Raw genomic sequence first — 10,278 nt, 5'->3', positions numbered from 1 at the left:
AATGCCTTCTACTCTAGGTCTTATTCACCAGCCTATAAACCCCTAAGGAATGCCAAACTCTACCTACCTCAGAAGGAGAGTTTGAGAGGGCTGAGAGAGAGAGAGGGTATGTGTGTGTGAGAGGCAGAGAAAGAGAGGGAGACAGTGTGTGTGTGTGTGCGTGTGTGTGCGTGGTCTCAGGCCATGTGTTGTTGATGAAGTATGCAGGCCCTCTTGACCTGCAGTGCCATGGAGTGAGTCCCATGATCATATTTAGATATCACTAAAGGCCTGGTTAGTGGCTATGAGATCTACAGTAGCTAAACAACAGTAGCACCGACATTATGGCACTTTGCTTTGCAGTTTGTTGGCCCTTGGAATAATGTTATTTTATTAACAAGGTTTCAATGGCATGTCTTAGTATTTAATATTTATTAGGCATCAACTCTTCCTGGGGTCCAAACAAGGTTAAAACAGTTACATCACAACAAAACACTACAACAGCTGACATACAAAACATTATTAGGTCCGTGCTCTCTGAGGTCAACACCCGGACAGACCTTGTCCCCCCCCTTACCTGTGACACGCACAGCAGACATCCCAGGTTCCAGCTCCACCCCCTCTCAGAAGAAGCAAGGCTCTTCTGGCTCCTCTTCTGAGAGATACTAGCTGTAGATACTAGCTATATTTACTAGCTATATTTGTCCTTCTGTAGCTCAGTTGGTAGAGCATGGCGCTTGTAACGCCAGGGTAGTGGGTTCGATTCCCGGGATCACCCATACGTAGAATGTATGCACACATGACTGTAAGTCGCTTTGGATAAAAGCGTCTGCTAAATGGCATATTATTATTATTATTATTACATCATACAAGACATTATTACATCATACAAGACGTTGTTACATCATACAAAACATTATTACATCATACAAGACATTATTACATCATACAACACATTACTCCATCATACAACACATTATTACATCATTACTCTAATATTGCACATTTACAATGTAAAATTACAATGTGTGTGTGTAGAGATGCATGTGTTAGAGTGTGTTCAGTCCACTTTGTGTCCTGACGTGTTGTTTTATCAGTGTTTTTGATCAGATTTTACTGTTCGCTTACCTGATCTGGAAGTGAGTTCCATGTAGTTATGACTCTATGTAGTACTGTGTGTTTCCCATAGTCTGTTCTGGACTTGGGGACTGTGAAGAGACCCCTGGTGGCATATGTTGTGGGGTATGTATGGATGTCTGAGCTGTCTGTTAGCTGTTTGAACAGACAGTTTGATGCTTTTTTAAGGGCCAGCCGTACTGCTCTGTTCTGGGCCAACTACAATTTCCTTATGTTTTACTTTGTGGCATTTGACCATATAACTGGGCAGTAGTCCAGGTGTGATAAAACGAAGGCCTGTAGGACATGTTTAGTTGATTGTGATGTCAAGAAATCAGAGTGGCGCTTTATCGCGGACAGATTTCTCCCCATCTTAGCTACCATTGCATCAATATGTTTTGACCATGTCAGTTAAAATTGCCACATTACTCACTATAAGATTTCGATGAGGGTTAGAATTCAGTGAATGATTTGTCCCATTTTTTATATATTTAGGACTAGCTTATTAATTGCCACCCATTCTAAAACTGACTGCAGCTCTTTGTGATTTCACCTGCTGTGGTAGATGACATATTACATGTTGAGTCCTCAGCATACATAGACACACAGGCTTTACTCAATGCTAGTGGTGCAGTAGTCATTAGTAAAAAAAAAGTAAAGGGCCAAGACAGCTCACTTGAGGTATGCCAGACTCTACCTGGTTTACGGTAGAGAGGCTTCTCTTAAAACCCCTGGAGTCGAATGATGCACAGTGGCGTCATTTTGAATATTGAATAGCTCCCTGTGTGTTTATGCTAGAGAGTTCCGTATCTTGTTGTGGCTGCAGCTCAATCCCCTCTTGCCACCGATACAATATTTATGCCTATTCCATAACATGCCCTTTTCTACACATGAGCGGACCCGGACCCCAAAAAATAGTCACGAAATCATCAATAAAACCCAAACTACAGCCGAATATGTGACCCATTCCAGGATGCTAGGCATATGTCGCACGTCCCTACTTCAAAGGAGAGGCATTTGAACATAAAGTTTTTTTTTCTTCATCAAAATGTGTTTTTTTTTTTGCAGAATTTTCTTCTGGAACATACAGTATGAACTTTTATGTGCCTTTAATAACAAACGTGTATGCCTGTCATGGATCCCTCCGGAACTTTCATTACGCACACCGGGACCCTATTCCCAGTAATTGTATAAGTGTGCCCTTGGTACACTATTGTCTTGTCGATTATTGTTACTATGTCCGTTGGTCGTGTGAGTCCCTGTGTGGTGTGTTTTGGTTTTTGTGCCATTGTGGATTGAGCAGATGATTGCGGGTCTCGTCCCGTGTGATAATCGTTGTGCGCTCGTGTTATTGATTCAAGGTACTCCTCACTATTTTGTTTGGGTTTCAACCCTGTGTATATGTGTTTGTTTGGTCTTCGTCCCTGTGCCTTTACATGGCACGCTGTAATTTGGGGTAATAAAAAACCCTATTACGCATTCCTGTGCCTGTCTCCCAAATCATTTCATACCAACCTGACAATGCCATTGGCAAATAGAAATAAAATTGTTATATTATTAGTTGGGTTAGTCGCATACAAAGTCAGGAACCTCCCCGCTAGCCATGATTGTGTGAGATAATGGATGGGCTGGACATGCTGTGAGATGAGTTCTGATTGGTCTGCCATATAGCATGCTTCTATCTATAACATGAGCTACTCAGTATGTGTAAACAATCCTTTCTACCGTGGCTTTTTTGAAAGATGTCACGAAGAACTGCGAAAGTGTTGCTACTGCTCACAACTGAATTTAACAGAAGCTATAGACAAAGATCAGTGGGAAAAGTTTGTGACGGACTTCTTTCTGAGGGACGATCGTGTCATGTTGACTTTCTCTGACTCGATGTGACGTGGAAGAAACTCTGATCAACAGTGTTGTTGTCACGGAGGGCGTTGACTGAGTTTTGAAATCAGTGGAATGAAGCAGAGTGATTGCAAAAGGCGGTGGGAGTCTCAAAGAGGACATAGACACCTGTTGTATAAAACACCTGTCTCCGGATTATTTTTAACAATTTTTTTTATTTAACCTTTATTTAACCAGGAAAAGCACATTGAGACCCAGAGTCTCTATTCCAAGGGAGACCTGGCCAAGAAGGCAGCAACAATCAATACATTACATAATTAAAACATACAACAATATAATAAACATGATCCAGCCTAAGAAAAGCATTTTACACTCCTCTGTAACAGAGTCTCCCATCAATACTTTACATTCATTCAGTGGCACTAACATATCTGGATGAAGCATGGATTGTAGACTATTCCATGTCTCTGGTGCACAAGCCGAGAAGGCTGTCTTGGCTAATACTGTGACTGTCCTGGGGACTTTAAGTAGTAACCACCTAGCAGACCGGGAATGGTAACCCAAAGGGCTTCGTAGATGAACACATACAAATGTAGCTTTCTGCGCGTATAAAGTGATGTCAAACCTACCATTTGGTACAAGGTGCAATGGTAGATGAGTGACTTGGCATTTGTAATAAAGTGCCAGGATGTGTGATAAACAGAGTCCAGTCTCTGCAAGACAGAGGGGTTTGCATGCATATACTTTTCCGAGTTCCCAGTTGTTTTGAACTTGGCATTAGAGTTTGGATTATGGTTCATTATTTAAATAACTAACTAACCATTTCACGATACCATTTACACCGTCTATATTTACACCTTCTATATCCTGTGCATGTGACAAATAAACATAGATTTGATTTGATTTAGTGTGTGTTTACCAGAGTCGTTAATGTGAAGAAGAACATGACCTGCACCAAAGTCAGATTAGAATATAGGCTAAGGACAAGACCACCACTACTTTTTCATACTATCTCAATATTTGTTTGTTTACTACACTATCCTACTGTTTATTTAGCAGATGACCTCACACGTGAATCCTTAAAGAGATGGGCGGGGCTAAGGTAGACAAGGAAGAGCTCTCCATTAAGTGTACCAAAATATCCACCGGCCATTTTCTCAAAAGTGGGGTTTCAAGTTTATCAACATTCAAAGCAGATATACTTTCCCATTGTTCTTCAACTGCAATGTATGATTTCCAATTTTCTAGCTCTGAGTCTATACTTTTATCCAATGTAAAAAACACTATTTTAAATTTTGGACCAAATCAAGGTGGTGGGTCACATATGTCACGAACACGACAGTGTCGGTTGTTTGGCTCTATGACATCCACAAGCTTCATGGCAGTCGTCTGAACACTCTGTCGTGGAGGTCTTCTCACAAAACCGACTGTCTAGATTGAACCGGTAGAGCTACAAACAGATATGTCACCAATATCGAAAGGGGAAACTCTCACAAACTCAAAGGTGTCGGTAGTTCTTCTCTAGGACGCACACAAGCTTCAGGGGAGTCATCTGACAGTAACGCAGTAACAGCCTGTAAAAATAGCAAGTGATGCATAAGGTGTAAAATGTGCCAAAAATAATGTGATCAAACATTGGTAATTAAAAATAATAAAAATAATATCAAATATAGGACAGACACCTCAAAACCTTGTTCCTTATGATTTATTTGTTGGCCTGTCTGTTTTGCAATGTGTTATTCAATGCGTTTCTAAGGGCTGTAGTAGTAAAGGCCAAATTCAATGTTTCACCAAATAGCAGACGATGTAAAGCCATAACACATACATTTTTTCAGCAGCAGAATATGATTAATCGATCATGTCAAAAGCTGCACTGACGTCTAGCCAAACAGATCCCACCGTCCCACTAGTTTTCTGTTGAAGGAACGTGACGTTCATTATTCTTGTGTTGTTTTGTTTGGTCTGATTAAATAAAGAATCATGAACACGTACCACGCTGCACCTTGGTCCACTTCTTCCGACGAGCGGTACACACACAATCTTCTTATTATCAATTTATATCAGCCAATCATCAGTCATTTGTGATCAGCCAATCATCAGTCATTTGTGATCAGCCAATCATCAGTCATTTGTGATCAGCCAATCATCAGTCATTTGTGATCAGCCAATCATCAGTCATTTGTGTTAGTGCATGTTGAGGTCCCTTCCCTATAAGCGTGCTGAAAGTCAACTGTTCATTTGTTTACAGAATTCAACAATTACAATGCTTGCCTTTCATAATTTGATCAGTTATGCGTGGTTATGAAGGTTCAGCGTTTGTTGTTTGGATGACATGCCTAAGGTTTCTAATCTTGCCAATAACAAGTAATAATAGTAGTAATAGTAGTTCAGAGGGTTTTGTGATGAAGAAGCCATCTGATTCAATGGATGGACCTGAGCTCGTCTTTTTGCCCAGTATGTCATTTACTTGACGCATACAAGCTTCAAACTTAATTTAAGATGCTCCAAAGCTTTTTACTATTATTATTTATATAATTTATCTAAATCTCATAGTACAATTTCTTCATCTTTTTGTTTGGTGTAGTCACATGGTTTATCAATTTACAGTACATTTTCCAATCAGTTGTGCAGCTGGACTTATTGGCTATTCCTTGTTGCTTCTTCCCTTTCAACCATAACATTTTTCAATTCCTCATCAATCCACGGGGATTTAGCCGTTTTTGCAGTCAGTTTCTTAATAGATGCATGCTTATTAATAACTGGAAAAAGCTATTTCATATATGCATCAAGTGAGGCTGGTTGCGCCTGATTATGCACAACAGACTAGCAAATATTTTTTACATATTCAGCATAGCAATCACTACAAAACACAGTTTTAAGCCCAGCCTTTGTAACTTAGTTTTTTCAAGATAGACTGTAGCTACTTTATTGTGATCACTACATCCTGTCACGCCTTCTTCCGCTCTCCCTCCCTGGTGCTCAAGGGCGCCAGGCTGCCCTGCATTACGCACTCCTGTCACCATCATTACGCACACCTGCTCCCCTCATCACGCGCATCAACGATGTATCACACTCACCTGGACTCAATCACCTGTGTTCATTTCCTCCCCTATCTGTTCCCGAGGTTGTCCCCCGTTTAAGCATTATTGTCGTGTGTCATTTTGTTACCTTGTTCTGACGCTGTTCCTGTCCTGTTCCATGTCCTTTCTTGATTAAATGTTCACTCTCCATACCTGCTTCTCATCTCCAGCGTTGGTCCTTACAACAGCCGATGGTTGTGAATACTGCTTTAGCGAAGATTTCTGCAGCATTATTAAAGACATGATCAATACACATAGATTATTTATTTCCTGTATTGTTTGTAGTAACCCTGGTAGGTTGACTGATTACCTGAATCAGATTGCAGGCACTGGTTACAGTTTGAAGCTGTTTCTTGAGTGAACCAGTCAATATTTTGGGTCACCCAGAAAATATACCTCTCTGTTATAATATCACACACGTTACCAAGCGCTCACACATATTACCCAGATACTGACTGTTATTACTTGGTGTTCTATAGCAACTTCCCACAAGAACAGGTTTATAAAATGTCCAATTGTATACACACAAAACTATTCAATTAAGTGGGTGAACGTACATTGAGTGGGAGTATTGTCTTGAGGGACTTTTAATGTTTAAATGTTTCCTGGACTAAAGCACCCTTTTAATGGAGACTGTCCTGGAAACTGCCCCCTAAATCTGTGGATCCTGAATCTTCAAGTGCCTGATTTCAGTAAGCAGTAATGCAGATCAGAGTGGTCCTCAGCTGGGCTGGGCCTGGGACAGTCTCCCTCTCCTTCGCTTCTAGACTACTTCTGCCACAGTATGTTACAGAATAACACCAATCTGAGTGAGATGGCTGAATGGCAGCGCAGACAGGAGGCATTCAGTCAGTCTGGCACCTCAGGTATTTCATATAGCTACTTACAGGAGTCCGATCCTGGAATTCTACCCCCCTCTTTCTCTTCTCCCTTCCTTCCACCCTCCATCCTCGCCTCCCTCCACTCCTCCCCATCACCCCACAATTGCCCAAACCGTTGCAAACCTCCATTTCTCCATTCCTCATCAATGCTCCTTTTTGAGTTGCTGTTTGGGTAGAAATAGAAACATGGTGAATGAGAGGAGGAGAGGGAGAAATCTTGTTGACGATGGCCAACATCCAATAGCAGTGGAAGAAGGAGAGGGTGGCAGGGAGGGAGAAAGGGTGGGAGGGAGGTAAAAAAAAAAGCATGCTTGCTTCCATTTGTGGCAACCCAAGGTGATTCCAGTGGTGTTTCTGGGTATGTGAGAGTTAGTGTTCTGACTGTGTGCTCTCCATCCTGCTACCTTGCTCATACAATGGAGCTCTGTATGACCTAGTGGGGAATGCAGTGAGATGGCAGGGCAGTGGGGGAGCGAGGGAGGGAGGGAGGTAAGGGGGCAGGGGGTAATGTTGGGGTGGGGTATGAAGACTAAGAACTGGAGGGATGGAGGGAGGGAAGGGGTAAGGAGGTGAGGTAAGGTAAGGTAAGGTAAGGGGGCATGGGGTAAGGGTGGGGTATGTAGGTATGAGAACTAGGAGGTATAGGTGGAGGGAGGGGGTAAAGGTGAGGTATGAGAACTAGGAGGTATAGGTCGAGGAAGGGGGTAAGGGTGGGGTATGTACCGTAGGTATGAGAACTAGGAGTTGGAGGGGGTAAGGGTGGGGTATGTACTGTAGGTATGAGAACTAGGAGCTATAGGGGAGGGAGGGGGTAAGGGTGGGGTATGGAGGGTGGGAGAGAGGGATAGAGTTAGAGAGGAAGGGGGAAGAGGCAAGCAGGTCTTTCATTGACTCCAGTATGCGAGGAGAGGAGGCTCCCGTGGTTTAGAGGGTGACTGGGTCTCCGTGAGGCAACCTACCCAGCCAGGAGAGAGCAGAGGGGGGACAGAGAGGGGACTGAATGGGGACTGAGATGGGACTGAGAGGGGGGCAGAGGGCATTACAGGCTGGGAAAGACATGGCAGTGTTGGGCTGAAACATGGAGGTGTTGTAAAACATGAAGGTGTGATTTCTGTTGGGGTAGCTATGATTGTGAACTGTTGGAAGATAAAACCATGGCTGCTGGGTTGTAGACTGATTCGTGCTTTATGTTCACTGATGCCACAGGACTTTTGTGCCACTGCTGTTACTGTGTTTTAGGGTGGTACGGTCTGCCCAACTTATCAACGAGGGCACACTGCCTGCAGCCCCCGATATCACAGGAAGACCAAAAAACATCATCAAGAACATTAACCACCCGAGTCACGGCCTGTTGACCCTGTTATCATCCAGAAAGCAACGTCAGTACAGGTGAATCAAAGCTGGGACCGAGAGACTTAAAATCAGGTTCTATCTCAAGGCCATCAGACTGTTTAACAGCCATCAATAACCGGCTACTCAACCCTGCACCTTAGAGGCTGCAGCCCTTTGTACATAGACATGGAATCACTGGCCACTTTAATAATGTTTACATACTGCTTTACTTAAAGCGTAATATCGTATTCTATTCTTCTGTATTTTAGCCAATGCCACTCTGACATTGTTAGTCCTAATATGGATATATTTCTTAATTCCATTCTTTTACTTTTAGATTTGTATGTATTGTTGTGAATTGTTAGATACTACTGCACTGTTGGAACACAAGCATTTTGCAATAACATCTGCTAAATATGTGTATTTGACCAATCAAATTTGATTTAATTCGATTTTACACACAGTCATCCTCCTTTTGTCTAAATCACCAGCAGGGTTGAGGTAAATTCAGTTCTCAATTCACCCAATTCAGGAAGTGAATTGAAATTACATTCACCTTGATAATCAGCCGAAAATGTAAGTGTAGAGCTGGGGGAAAAAGCCTGCACACTGAGCAGTTGGTTGACAACCCCTGTTGTTTCCCTGTCTCTTGTTTGACTGTAAGCTAGACCCTTACTACCCCTTACTAACCTTACTACTACTGCAGAGATTACAGAGCTCTGGTGTGAGGGAATCCCCCTGCAGGACATGCACATGTTCCCCTGAAAAATACTGCCCGCTGAACGATCCACATCGTTGTACTTTTTAGTGTTTTACTCGATTCAGGGCTTTCAGAAAGTATTCACACCCCTTTACTTTTCCCACATTTTGTTGTGTTACAAAGTGGGATTCAAATTTTCTGTCAACGATCTACACAAAAAACTCTATCAAAGTATGAAAAATAAAACACTAATATACTGTATTTTAATTAGATAAGTATTCAACCCCTTGAGTGAATACATGTTAGAATCACGTTTGCCAGCGATTACAGCTGTGAGTCTTTCTGGGTAAGTCTCTAAGAGTTTTCCACACCTGGATCGTGCAAGATTTTACCATTATTATTTTCATAATTCTTCAAACTCTGGCCCTTCTTTGGACACTGTGTTAACAACCCTCCAGGCAAGCTTCAATGCCATACAACTTTCCTTCCGTGGTCTCCAATTGCTCTTAAATACAAGTAAAACTAAATGCATGCTCTTCAACTGATCGCTGCCTGCACCTGCCCGCCTGTCCAACATCACTACTCTGGACGGCTCTGACTTAGAATACGTGGACAACTACAAATACCTAGGTGTCTGGTTAGACTGTAAACTCTCCTTCCAGACCCACATCAAACATCTCCAATCCAAAGTTAAATCTAGAATTCGCTTCCTATTTCGCAACAAAGCATCCTTCACTCATGCTGCCAAACATACCCTTGTAAATCTGACCATCCTACCAATCCTTGACTTTGGCGATGTAATTTACAAAATAGCCTCCAATACCCTACTCAACAAATTGGATGCAGTCTATCACAATGCAATCTGTTTTGTCACCAAAGCCCCATATACTACCCACCATTGCGACCTGTACGCTCTCGTTGGCTGGCCCTCGCTTCATAGTCGTCGCCAAACCAACTGGCTCCATGTCATCTACAAGACCATGCTAGGTATAGAACCCCTTATCTCAGCTCGCTGGTCACCATAGCATCACCCACCTGTAGCACGCGCTCCAGCAGGTATATCTCTCTGGTCACCCCCAAAACCAATTCTTTCTTTGGCCGCCTCTCCTTCCAGTTCTCTGCTGCCAATGACTGGAACGAACTACAAAAATCTCTGAAACTGGAAACACTTATCTCCCTCACTAGCTTTAAGCACCAACTGTCAGAGCAGCTCACAGATTACTGCACCTGTACATAGCCCACCTATAATTTAGCCCAAACAACTACCTCTTTCCCTACTGTATTTATTTTATTTATTTATTTTGCTCCTTTGCACCCCATTATTTTTATTTCTACTTTGCACATTCTT

This window comes from Oncorhynchus gorbuscha, linkage group LG03 (genome assembly GCF_021184085.1).
Source record: "Oncorhynchus gorbuscha isolate QuinsamMale2020 ecotype Even-year linkage group LG03, OgorEven_v1.0, whole genome shotgun sequence".
Classification (NCBI taxonomy): Eukaryota; Metazoa; Chordata; class Actinopteri; order Salmoniformes; family Salmonidae; genus Oncorhynchus; species Oncorhynchus gorbuscha.
Note: the sequence above shows the minus strand (reverse complement) of the source record.